The sequence below is a fragment of the Adiantum capillus-veneris genome, chromosome 24 (genome assembly GCF_014529385.1).
Source record: "Adiantum capillus-veneris isolate H3 chromosome 24, ASM1452938v2, whole genome shotgun sequence".
In the NCBI taxonomy this organism is placed as follows: domain Eukaryota; kingdom Viridiplantae; phylum Streptophyta; class Polypodiopsida; order Polypodiales; family Pteridaceae; genus Adiantum; species Adiantum capillus-veneris.
In genome coordinates, this window is record NC_140954.1 from 1,161,753 (window position 1) to 1,173,664 (window position 11,912).

The 11,912-nt window shown below is 40.7% G+C and overlaps 1 pseudogene; it reads left to right on the top strand.

Annotated features, from left to right (window-relative positions):
• The first annotated feature begins 9,650 nt into the window (after positions 1–9,650).
• LOC147425817 (uncharacterized) lies at positions 9,651–10,413 on the top strand (annotated as a pseudogene).
• The last annotated feature ends 1,499 nt before the right edge of the window (positions 10,414–11,912 follow it).

Here is an 11,912-nt window from a genome sequence, read left to right on the forward strand (position 1 = left end):
GGGACATCATTGTTGAGCTCTAGAGTGTATTCGTGGTTGAAAATCGTTAGGTCAAATCTTCCCTGTAGATAATAAGCATGATTTTGGCAGGTGGCCAAAAGAGAAATTTGAGGGTTTAAGTATGTTTTCTTCAGATGTTTTCCACCCATCATATAAGTTTGGTCTCGTTTGGACTTTGTTTGCTTAGTGAATTGAGGGGCCTACCATTTAACAAGCAGTGCACGAGCGAGAGAACTCGAGCGATGGCACAAATCAAAGTGAAATTGAAATATCTATGGATTTTGTCCTTGGAACACCCTAGATGAGAGAGCCACTTCTCACTATTGAGTAAGTCTAGGTGCACTGATTTTTATAAGAAAAATCTTGCTATCTAAATGTTTTTCATATTCATCCTATATATTTTTAGAGAGAGAGAGAGAGAGAGAGAAGAGAGAGAGAGAGAGAGAGACGTGCACATATACACAACATTGTAGTCTCATTGATATAAAAAGGCAAGCACCCTCAAAAGATTCCAATGCTAAGTTTAAGGAACTAGTCCTCCAAATGAACTTATAAATCTAGATGTGGTGATTGTTATAAACAAAAGCTTGTTACTTTGGTGCCATTTGTTTTCACTCTATCTGATATTTTTGGAGAGAGAGAGAGAGAGAGAGAGAGAGAGATGCCCATATACACAACATTGTAGCCTTGTTGATTTAAAAAGTCAAGCATCTGCAACAGATTCCAATGCTAAGTATAAGGCTCTAGTCCTCCAAATAAACTTACAAATCGATAGTCCTAAAAAAACTAAGTAGATAGACATGTCAAAAGCACTACACAATGATAAATACAAAATCAAGCAGCTATAATGCGTCTTCCATGCAAGGCTTGAAATAGCTCTATGTTTGATACTGCAGCTTGATGCATAAATTGATGAACACTTTTGTCTAAACCAAGAGTTCTCAGAAAAATGTAGTAGATATGCTTGCAAGGTATGTAAACGCAAGCCTTTGCATCCCGCTTGACAAAGTCCTCACAGGTGCATCGTGGAAACTGGCTGCTAGCAGCGGATTCAATATTGACGTGATTACCATAAATTTTGTGTGATCACAAGGACTTATTGACACATTTACATAATCACACTTAACATGATCACAAAGAAGCCGGTTTAGAGCAACCTGAAAACCCACAAAAAGCCAGCCGAGCATTTTAGTTTTCCCAGCGGACCCGCTGAGCTATTAAGATTTCCTTGCGGGCCCGCTGAGAAAACCCATAAGCCCGATGAGGCCGCAAAATAATATATATAGGGCCTTGATCGGGCCCGCCGGGTGATATTCGAGCCATCTTTTGAGAGAGAGAGAGAGAGAGAGAGAGAGAGAGAGAGAGAGAGAGGAGAGAGAGAGAGAGAGAGAGAGAGAGAGAGAGAGAGAGAGATTGACCGACTTTGCAAATATGTTGAGAGGAGAGAGGGGGTTGTGTGGGAGCGTGCTCTGTGTTGTATTGTGTGGCAATAGTGAAGCACCTGACCACACGACCCGGGTATGTGTTGTGTGTGTGTATGCGTTGTGTGGTAGAATTCCTTTTGTCGTATTGCATGGCAGTCATAAGGTACCTTACCACACAATGCGAGTGTGTGTATAAGATGTTATACAGAACAATGTGTACCATGGGGGTATCACCTAAGTGACATAGGGAATATGGTGTCCTTGTGAAAAGTATTGGCTCACTGTCAGGGTACTATGTCGGTAACATGGAAATTCTAGTATCCTTATGGTGAGGCAACTTCCCTTCCCCTTTCCAAAAAAACATATGGGCATCGGTCGGTAATGCGGCTATATGATGCTCGTATGCAAGCCATTATTTCTCCTTAGATTCGGGCCGCACTCGATCGATAGCACGGCTAACTGAGTGTCATTTGCTAGAAAGCAAATTATTCCCAAGCATTATTTTGGCAACACGTTCTTTGACTTCGATGTAGCATTTTTCAAAGAGAACATTTTGTATCGTGTGATAAGAAGGAACTGAAAATCCTAGGCCAAACTCATCAATTTTCTTCCAAGTGGCCTTTCAATGATTGTCTACCATGACCAGAGCACTTCCAACGAAGAATATTGCTTTGGCGAGTGTAGTTCTTCCAAGTGGCCTTTCAATGATTGTTGTCTACCATGACCAGATCACTTCCAACGAAGAATATTGCTTTGGCGAGTGTAGTTTGTGCTTCTTCTAGAGATCGCATCCAAAAGCTTTGATGCCATGATTTTTTATGCATTTGACTAAGTCCACCTTCATTGTGATGCTAAAAAGGAATGCTGCTTCACATTTCCTCTCCCTGCACAGGGTGTTCTCCAAGGTTAGTTGGTGTCACCACAAGATCAACAGAGTTAATATTTGGCTATGACTGCTCTTGACTTGCATCCATAACAGAGCTATATATTTGTTGTCTCTTGACACCTTTTTTGGCGAGCTCTTCTCTCAAACGCTTTGCAATTTATGCATTTGACTAAGTCCACCTTCATTGTGATGCTAAAAAGGAATGCTGCTTCACATTTCCTCTCCCTGCACAGGGTGTTCTCCAAGGTTAGTTGGTGTCACCACAAGATCAACAGAGTTAATATTTGGCTCTGACTGCTCTTGACTTGCATCCATAACAGAGCTATATATTTGTTGTCTCTTGACACCTTTTTTGGCGAGCTCTTCTCTCAAACGCTTTGCAATTGCAGGTGCCTGATTATGTCCATATTTCTTACAAATCTTTTTAATGCTACCCAAAAAATGGTCCCTAATACGTGGTGCACTGCCTAATTTTCTTCTGAAGAAAAATTTACATTTCTACTCCATATATCGACCGCATATGTTGTGAGCAGAATTCCACTCTTTGCCATGAGCTTTTTTATACTTTGACTTCTTCGTACCACTTGTGCCGACATTTTGATCCATTGCTTTTAATTTAAAACTGAAAACAAAAGAACTAAATGTTCTTTTTTTAAAACATTTTTCTTCTTTTCAATATATATTAAAAAATCAATCACTAAGAAAGTAATCAAATTTGTATGATATAAGATTTGCAATGCATGCTAGTCAACCCACACATCGATCACCTATGTTGTGCGCAAACAAACACATTGCAATGCACCCTTTGCACGACATAATAAATACAACATTGTTATGAATTTCTCAATGAAATTATAATTATGATGATTATTTATATGTCCTCTTTGATTTGCAAAGAATAAGACACATCTAATTTCAAATGCTACAAAGACTAATCAACTTCTACACTGAACAATGTCAATTATTTGCAAAAAACACATGAAAGAAATAATATCTATGATTGAGCATGTCATGCACTAATAATCTTTCATAATACATAATGCATTCTCTATATAAATCAATGCATCAAATAACACAAATAGATCTTCAATATAATCACACAATTGAGGACTACGTGTACCTAGTCAAGGATTGTAGCCCCCTTATGAAACCAATTTAATATATAAAAGCTATTTTCACCCAATTAAGGATTATAGCTCCTATATTGTGCAGTGACAATGTATATCAATTCAAATCTATGATGGTGAAAAATGCAAGACTTCAAGCATCTTTATATGCCAAGTACACTAGTACAAGACATCCAACCCTTGACTATCGACTCATCGTTTGCATATGCTCATCTTCTAAAACCAATTACAACCCTCATTTGGCCCAATGGCTTTGTCGCAATGAGCATGACTCTCCAAATTTCCAATTGTTTTGGTTACGTACCTTTATATTCGGTAAAGGATTTAAATATTTTTAGAAGTGGCTACCGAATTAAGAATCATGTTTGGCCCAAAAAAAAGGGTCTGTAACTCTGTAAACTTATGTCAATTCACAAGGAGATGATTGTACCCACCACTCAAATACACTCCCAGGCGTTTGCCTAGTCAAAGAACCACGGTAAGCACAAGGTTTACTTTATATAGTTATGCCCGCCGGGTTTTTAAATTTCCCAATGGGCTTGCTGGGCAATGTCTTTTACCCAGCGGGCCCGTCGGGAATATTAAAAACCCTGGCGGGACCCTCAAGGAATATTCTTTTACCCGATGGGCTTACCGGATATATGGGTTTTTACAGGTCATCATCAAAGTCACGTTAACAATGAATGTGATCACGTGTTTTTCTTGTGTAATTACTAGAGTTATTAACATAATCACACGATTGTGATCACGTCAATGAAATCCCTGGCTGATAGTAGCATAGTATGAGATTCCTTGCACCTAAGACCCCTCTATCTCTAAGAAGAAAACATGCACTTCATTTGGGAGTATTATGATCTCTCAAAGGACCACTATCTACATTTCATTTGATAAGTCTATCTTCTCCTTGAAATACTTAGTGAGTTTGATTCTCCACTTCACCATTCAACCATCCCTCTTCTGCGATCTTGCTTCACTGGGGGGAGGTTTGATCGATATGAGATCTTTGCTGAATTGAACCGTCTTGTGAGTTAGCACCTAGCACAAAACCTAATCTTTGAAGGGAAGATGCCTCTTCAATAGAAAGAGATATCCCTAAGGTGATGGGCCAGACTCCACGTGCAGGACCGGGAGGAGAAACAATAGATCCATGTACATTCCAAGAATAATGTACGTTGGTACTACAAAACCATATAAATTGTTCATGTGTACCACCTGGAAATTTTCTTCTACCTTTGAAATAAGGTGTTGGAACACCGGACAATGTAGCTCATCCTTGCACATTAACCTCAAGTCCACATCTCTCACCTACAATGTCAACAAATTAGTTTATACTTTAAGAAGGTGATTGACCTCATCATTTAAAACCTTGAAAGCTTTTTTCTTACCTGTTTCTAGAATCAACCCAAAGCAATTCACTTTGGATTTGGAAGATGGTCTCCAAATAGCCCAATTGAAAATCTTCCACTTCACACTCATTCAATTCAAGAGACGTGAATCCTGGCCATCGAGGAATGGACCTAGTGGTTGTAAAGGTACCATACTCAGGCCTTTGGCTATCTATTTCATGAAGTGGAGTTGAAGCATCAAGATTCCTTTTTTGACGCACATTACTGTTCTTTGTAGTCCACCTCATGTACTTTGAGGAGGCCAAACCTACTTCATCCATTACAGACGCACTCAAATCGATCACTTTCTTCTCCAAGGCTCGCCTTCCATGGCCTCCCAATAATCTATCACTAGTTGTTTCAAGTTTGGACCAATTCCATGATACCTTTCTTTCATAAACGACTTGCACTTTGCACTTTGTTGCACTACAAAGCTTATGTCTACTGCTATGGCCTCATATAAAAAAACATACTTATGTGCTCCATGTGCCGCCCTCAAGCTTGCATGCTTGGATTCAGATAGATTGGTTGATGGAACAAACCCGAGATCACCATGCTGAGTGAGGAACTCATCGGCCCAATGTGATGCTCGTGCATCCCAACATGCCAGCCATAGATGCAAACTTTGTAGTTGTCCCTCAATCACATGATTGTGTGTCCAATATGTTTGTATGTCTTTGTTGCATTGTTCTCTTTATATCTCAGTAGAGGCTATTTTCCACTCTCTACACAAATACTTGTGCTCTTCTTGGAAGGGGGTGTATGCATGATAATGTGTACCCACTTTCCGTAGTGGCCCTTAGCAGAACTACCAAAAAACAATCTATTTTTTAACACTATTATTTATAATTGACTTGCTTGCATGTACTTTTTAGCGGCAAGATTTGGTGGCCAAACAAAATGCATAGTATTGAACACTATGCAAATCTCCAATCTTCAAATTTTCAAACAAAAATAGAAATTTTAGTGTGCAAGAAGTAATTTTGGTCCAACTTGTCACACCATGTGATGAACAATTATCTATATCTTTATATGAATTTATTCTCTTGACTTGTTCTTTTGCACATCAAGTATTCACTTGACAAGCAATTTAATTTGATTTTTTGATAAGTTTTTGGGTCTCTATGTAATTATTGTTTATTTTTCTTTGTTAGAATCGCTGTGATTAAAAGCCTTAATTTTTTACATCAGATCTCTAATGATCTATAGACTATTTTCCAAGATCCAACGATCATTTGATTGTTTACGACCTATAGAATGTGATGATATAAAAAAGTAGAATCTTTAACGGTTTATTTTGTTTAGATCTACCTCGGAAAATAGCAAAGACTGCTTAGAGGATCTTAAGAGAGCTCTTTTTTAAAATATAATAAATACTATTTATTTCCACTCAATTTCATTTTTTTGTATCTTATAGCTTTCATCATAAAGTACTCATGAAAAAAAAATTGAGTCAATTTGAGTGAGAAAAGTTAATTTTCTACCGTTTTATTTTTTTCACTTCCACAGTTAACTTAAGGTATGGCTCCTTAGGTTTGGTAAAGTGTCAAGATTAGAAATTTTGACACTTGTCCATATTTCATGGTTTGGTCTCTTTCTCCCAATCCTACTTGTCTATTCCATGTCATACAAGGAGGTTGCCATATCACCAAAAGTCCATGTCATCACCCCACGTCACCTTCCACATCACCATAGTCAAAAGTTTGACTTCACACTTGGTGTGCCACGTCATCCTAAACGCCACTTCATCCACCAACCTCAACTGTTACCTTGCATACCACTTCACATTAGATGCCATGTCATCCGCCACCTCACGTGACACTTATTCATGGTGCCTGCATGGCTTGCCACATCACCCACCACCTCACAATCCACTAAGCATGACTCATCATCAACTCTCCAACTCACCATCCACCTTTTTGCCACCCAAACATTCCATGTCACCATTTTGCCGTGTCACATAATGACATGGCAGTTGAGGAGGATTTGACTGCCACATCATATTGCTACATAGACTGGCCATGTCATCCATGCATGGCCACCTCATAGCCACATTATTTATTTATATCTTTAATAAAATTTTAATAATGAATAAACTATATAGATTATATATAATAATTATTAAAAGAAAACTTAAAGTCAATTAATTTTTATTATTTATATTTTTGTTATTTTAAAATATTATGATTATTATTAAATATTTATTTATTTAAATTACTATTGGATGAGAACTTAAGGATTATATTTTTATATAGTTTTTTTAAAAATTCATTTAGCATCAGTCAACTAACTTAAAAGATAATTTTAATTTCATATAAACTATTTTTCTAAAATTTGATTAGTGTAATCTTATCAAGATTTACACCTTTTTAGATTACAATAGGGAGACCATGTATATAAACCCTTTTTTTTTAGTGCACTTCATTTGAGTGTTTTGAGCGTGAGTGAGTTTGTGAGTTTGGAGCATTTCTGCTCTTTTCATTCTATCACTAACTACCTAACATTCACTTTTTCTAAATAAGCATGGGTTCACAATCACGAAGGTCTCAAAAGCAAGATAGACAGCACAAAGACCCCGTCCACAAAGTTCGGGATACGGAAGAAATTGCCCATGCGAAAGAAAATCGACGCAAAGCTTGAGAACACAAGCAACACTCTAGAGCAAGATTACGTGCGGATGTGCCGCAAGAGCCCACTACAAGCCCTACGATCGAGGAATATGGGGGTGTTCACATGCATGTATCGCCGTATGAGGGTGATTCTTCTTCTCTCCCTCTATCGCCTAGCTTTTTGCCTTCTTCTCCTTGCTTGGTCCCTCTACCCTTTTCCTCAACATCTACAGTCCCGCTAGGAGAGGCGTCACCCACTCGAAAGCTCACACCCCCCACGATGGGTGCCTTTGCGGAGTCTCACATGGTGTCACCATCCTTGGAGCATTTTGATAGTCCGTTCGACGCAACACAATCGCCTCATTTCTTTGAGTGGATCTACCTCGCTTGCTCTTGGAGCACCCTCTGGAGTTGGCACGGAGGCATGTGTGGACCCTATGGTAGTGTCAGCCCAGTCCTTTGGTGATGGTATGCTCCCTTGGCGCGTCTGGAGCCAGATATTGTGCAGGCATCATTGCGGAGACCTGCTTCAACAACATTGATCTCTCCTCATGCACTCAGGTGCTTGACCATTTGTTGCGACACCCTTGTGTCATTGAGGCCCGCACAACTATCGAGATCTATAGTCCGAGGACCCATCACGCTACGACGGCAGTTGTAGATAGTGTCACACGCTCTTACATTGCACTATCTCGACGGGGATCCATGGATGCACTTGCAGCTTGTCGTACACTCACCGCATTAGTGGCGGCTACATCCATCACAGGTATTTCTCGGGCCACTTCTCATGTGTTGTGCAATTGTCGGCCCACCTTGCATGCCGGATGCCTTAGGAGACAGCGACTTGATTTGGGACATAGTGATGAGCTTTGCGCGAGCAATGGGCGTGCTCCATGATGCTCATGCATTCTAGATTCACGCATGAGAGAGCTCATAACACAGTTTTGGGAGGAGAATTGTCGCGCCTTGCCAGACTTCAAAAAGGAAATTCGACATAGGATTGGTTGCAAAAGCAATATATAGAGCATGGTACTATGATCCTAGAGATTACACAGAGTCAGCTCTTTCATAAATTCCAAGATGCTCACCCTGAGATTGGCATTGGTCAGTGCTCCTTCGAGGCTTGCAAGGCTTGTTACGTGCAATTCATGAGCGAGAGTGAGACATGTTGTTGTAGATACCATGTGCAATTTCAGATCATGTATGATGTGTTCTGTGCTCTTTTGGGGTGTGCTGGATAGGTCCTGACGGGACCCCGAGACTTCGTCCACTCTTTGTTATGTCAGCATATAGACAGAGCCTCCTACCATCAGATGTTGTGTGTGGAGGGCAAGTGTGCTCAATGTGGGGATCTTGCACAACTTACATCTGTCATAGATGATGGTGATGTGGGTGGGATGGCTACATGGCAGCAATATGACTACCATACATACACAGGTCTTTGAGGTGGCACATCTCGTAGGTTGCAGCTAACATCTTATACTACGCCACATCCCTACTTCATGCAAGCTTCTAGGTCTGCTGCATATCCATATGCGCAGCATGCACATCGCGCAAAGTGGAACGATTGTCAGTTTTGTGCTTGCCTATCCGCCTTCCCAATTGGCATTGTGGTCTCTGTTGTGGATTTTGCAGAGAACTACACCTTTTCTCCACAACAGGAGATCCAGTCCAAATACTACTTCTTTGAGCAGGTAGAAATGATAATAGTTGGATAACTTTACATTTTTAGCCACATTATGTAATTGTACTACTTCATTCACTCTAACCTTTTTAAATTCTCTTGAAGGTGGCAATCAAATTTATATATCTTATCGTCATGCAAAGGTGGAAATTGATGGAGTGGAGAGCTCTGAGGCCTCATGAGTGATCATACGTGAGTACCATTCTACATCATTGATGATCGCTCACATAATGCACAGGTTGTGCAACATTGTTTCCAGTAGCACATCTCCTTCTTGAGCACCACATCTCATTCTCTTGTCATTATATTTGGTCAGATGGTTGTGGTGTGCAATTCAAAAGCGCACGTTAGTTCTTTTGGTTGTACAAATGGCACCATAGTAGTGGCATACCTTGCATTTTGAGATTCTTTGAGTAAGGGAGAGCACGACGGTGCAGACGCTTGTGTAAAGTGCGCTCCTTGATGATATTAGCTTCAACACGACAATGACCTATTTAGAGATGCTAGATAGGTTGTGGAGTGGTGCTCATAGCACATGGCACATGACTCATCTTTAGGTAGTGGATTCTCAGTGAAGAGGTTCTTTTAGTGTGTGGATAGCCAGGATATTGATCTCACTAGCTGGGATTGTGACACAGTAGTAGGGACGCTCCAATTGCACATCATTTGGAGCACCACAGCTAGGGATCCCACTATCTTTACTAGGCACCACTCATGCTTTTGTGATGCGTGCATACATGGTGAGTGGGCAGATTGCACCATGGCAGAGTGGGCTGATAGGTGGACACTGCAACCTCTTTCACCATCATAGGGTATGACCACATCGAGTAGCTCAATTGATAGCCAGGCCACAACAAATGAAAAATTCTACTCACATAGATAACTTGAGAGAGGGAGATTATTATATTGAGTTATGATGAAGAGGAAATGTAGAGGGAGTTGACTATTATATTCTTAGGTGCACCAAGGCAAAGTATGTGCTTCCGGAATCCACCGTGGATGATTATGGTGAGGCATATGATGCTCACAATATGGTTGTTTCAGGGCACTATTTTTAGCAGGTCCATGGACGTGGGCACTACATCCATTTTGTATAGTATGAGTGGCCAAAGGTGGCCATACACTACTCCCATCTTGTCCTTGCTGTGAAGCTAAGGCTGGAGAGGATTGTCATCAAGAAGAAAGGGAGCACCCCTCGCTGGTGTTGGGATCCGGATGAGCACAAAAGCATCATTGAGATAGTGCACATTAGAGCAGGAGTTGCTTTTGTAGATGATAGTTGTGATGATGAGTGTTAGCAATGATCCCTACATTCGTGCTATTTACTATTCCACCTTTTGACCCTTTCTGTCATTTCTATTCTTGTATACTCTACTTCATTGATATTCTATATTATAGTGTTGTACTTTCCCTTGTTCATTTGATATTCATTTTTGACATTACCATTCATAGGTTTTTATTTTGGTTTAGCATTGATCTGATTTTATTAAAGATTCACGGTCTTACGTTGCCGTCTTGACTGTCATTAGCGGAACGAATGCCAATTCATTGTAAGACACCCTACACGATTGAGACGGATTGCAATCGGGGATTTTAGTGCTTTCCTCGTCCCTACAAATTTTCATGGCCATTGGCTCCCGTGTCGTCGGTAGGGTGGTACAATCACCAATTTTTTTGTTTTGGCTTCGCTTAGGGCCCATCGCTTAGGGCCCAATGGTCAAAAAACTGGCGATTGTGCCATCGTAAACCGTCAAGACAGATTTCGATGGCCATGAAACTTTGCAAGGACGGGGATTTGAGTGCTTTTCCCACCGTAAAAATTTTCATGGCCATCCTATCCCATCTCGTTGGTCTAGGGTGGCACAATCGCCAAATTTTTTTTTTAGCTTCGCTAAGGGCCCAATGGTCAAAAACTGGTAATTGTGCCACTGTAGACCATTGAGACGGATTGCGATGTCCATGAAACTTTGCAGGGATGGAATTTGAATTATTTACCCACCCTTGCAAAGTTTCATGGTCATGCTCCCGTCTCGTCGGTCTAGGGTGGCACAATCATCGATTTTTTCATTTTGGCTTTGCTAAGGGCCCAATGGTCAAAAACTCGTGATTGTGCCACCGTAGCCCATCGAGACAGATTGTGATGCCCATGAAACTTTGCAGGGGTGGGAATTTGAGTGCTTTCCCTGCCCCTACAAAGTCTCATCGCCATCCACTCTCGTCTCTTTGGTCTAGGGTGGCACAATCACCAATTTTGTTTTTGGCTTTGCTAAGGGCCCAATGGTCAAAAACTGGCAATTGTGCCACCATAGCTTGTTGAGACAGATTGCGATGGCCATGAAACTTTGCAGGGATAAGGATTTGAGTGATTTTTCTACCCTTGCAAAGTTTCATGGCCATACGCTCCTGTCTCTTTGGTCTAAGGTGGCACAATCCCCAATTTTTTCGTTTTGGCTTCGTTAAGGATCCAATGGTCAAAAACTGGTGATTGTGCCATCGTAGACCGTTGAGACGGATTGCGATGCCCATGAAACTTTGCAGAGTTAGGGATTTAGGTGCTTTCCTTGCAAAGTCTTATAGCTATCTTCTCCCATCTCTTCTGTCTAGGGTGGCACAATCACCAATTTTTTTGTCTTGGCTTCGCTAAGGGCCCAATGGTCGAAAACTAGTAATTGTGCCACCGTAGACCATTGAGACAAATTGTGATGCCTATGAAAATTTTCAATGGTGGGTATTTTTATGCTTTCCTTGCCCTTGCAAAGTCTCATGGCCATCCACTCCCGTCTCGTCGGTCTAGGGT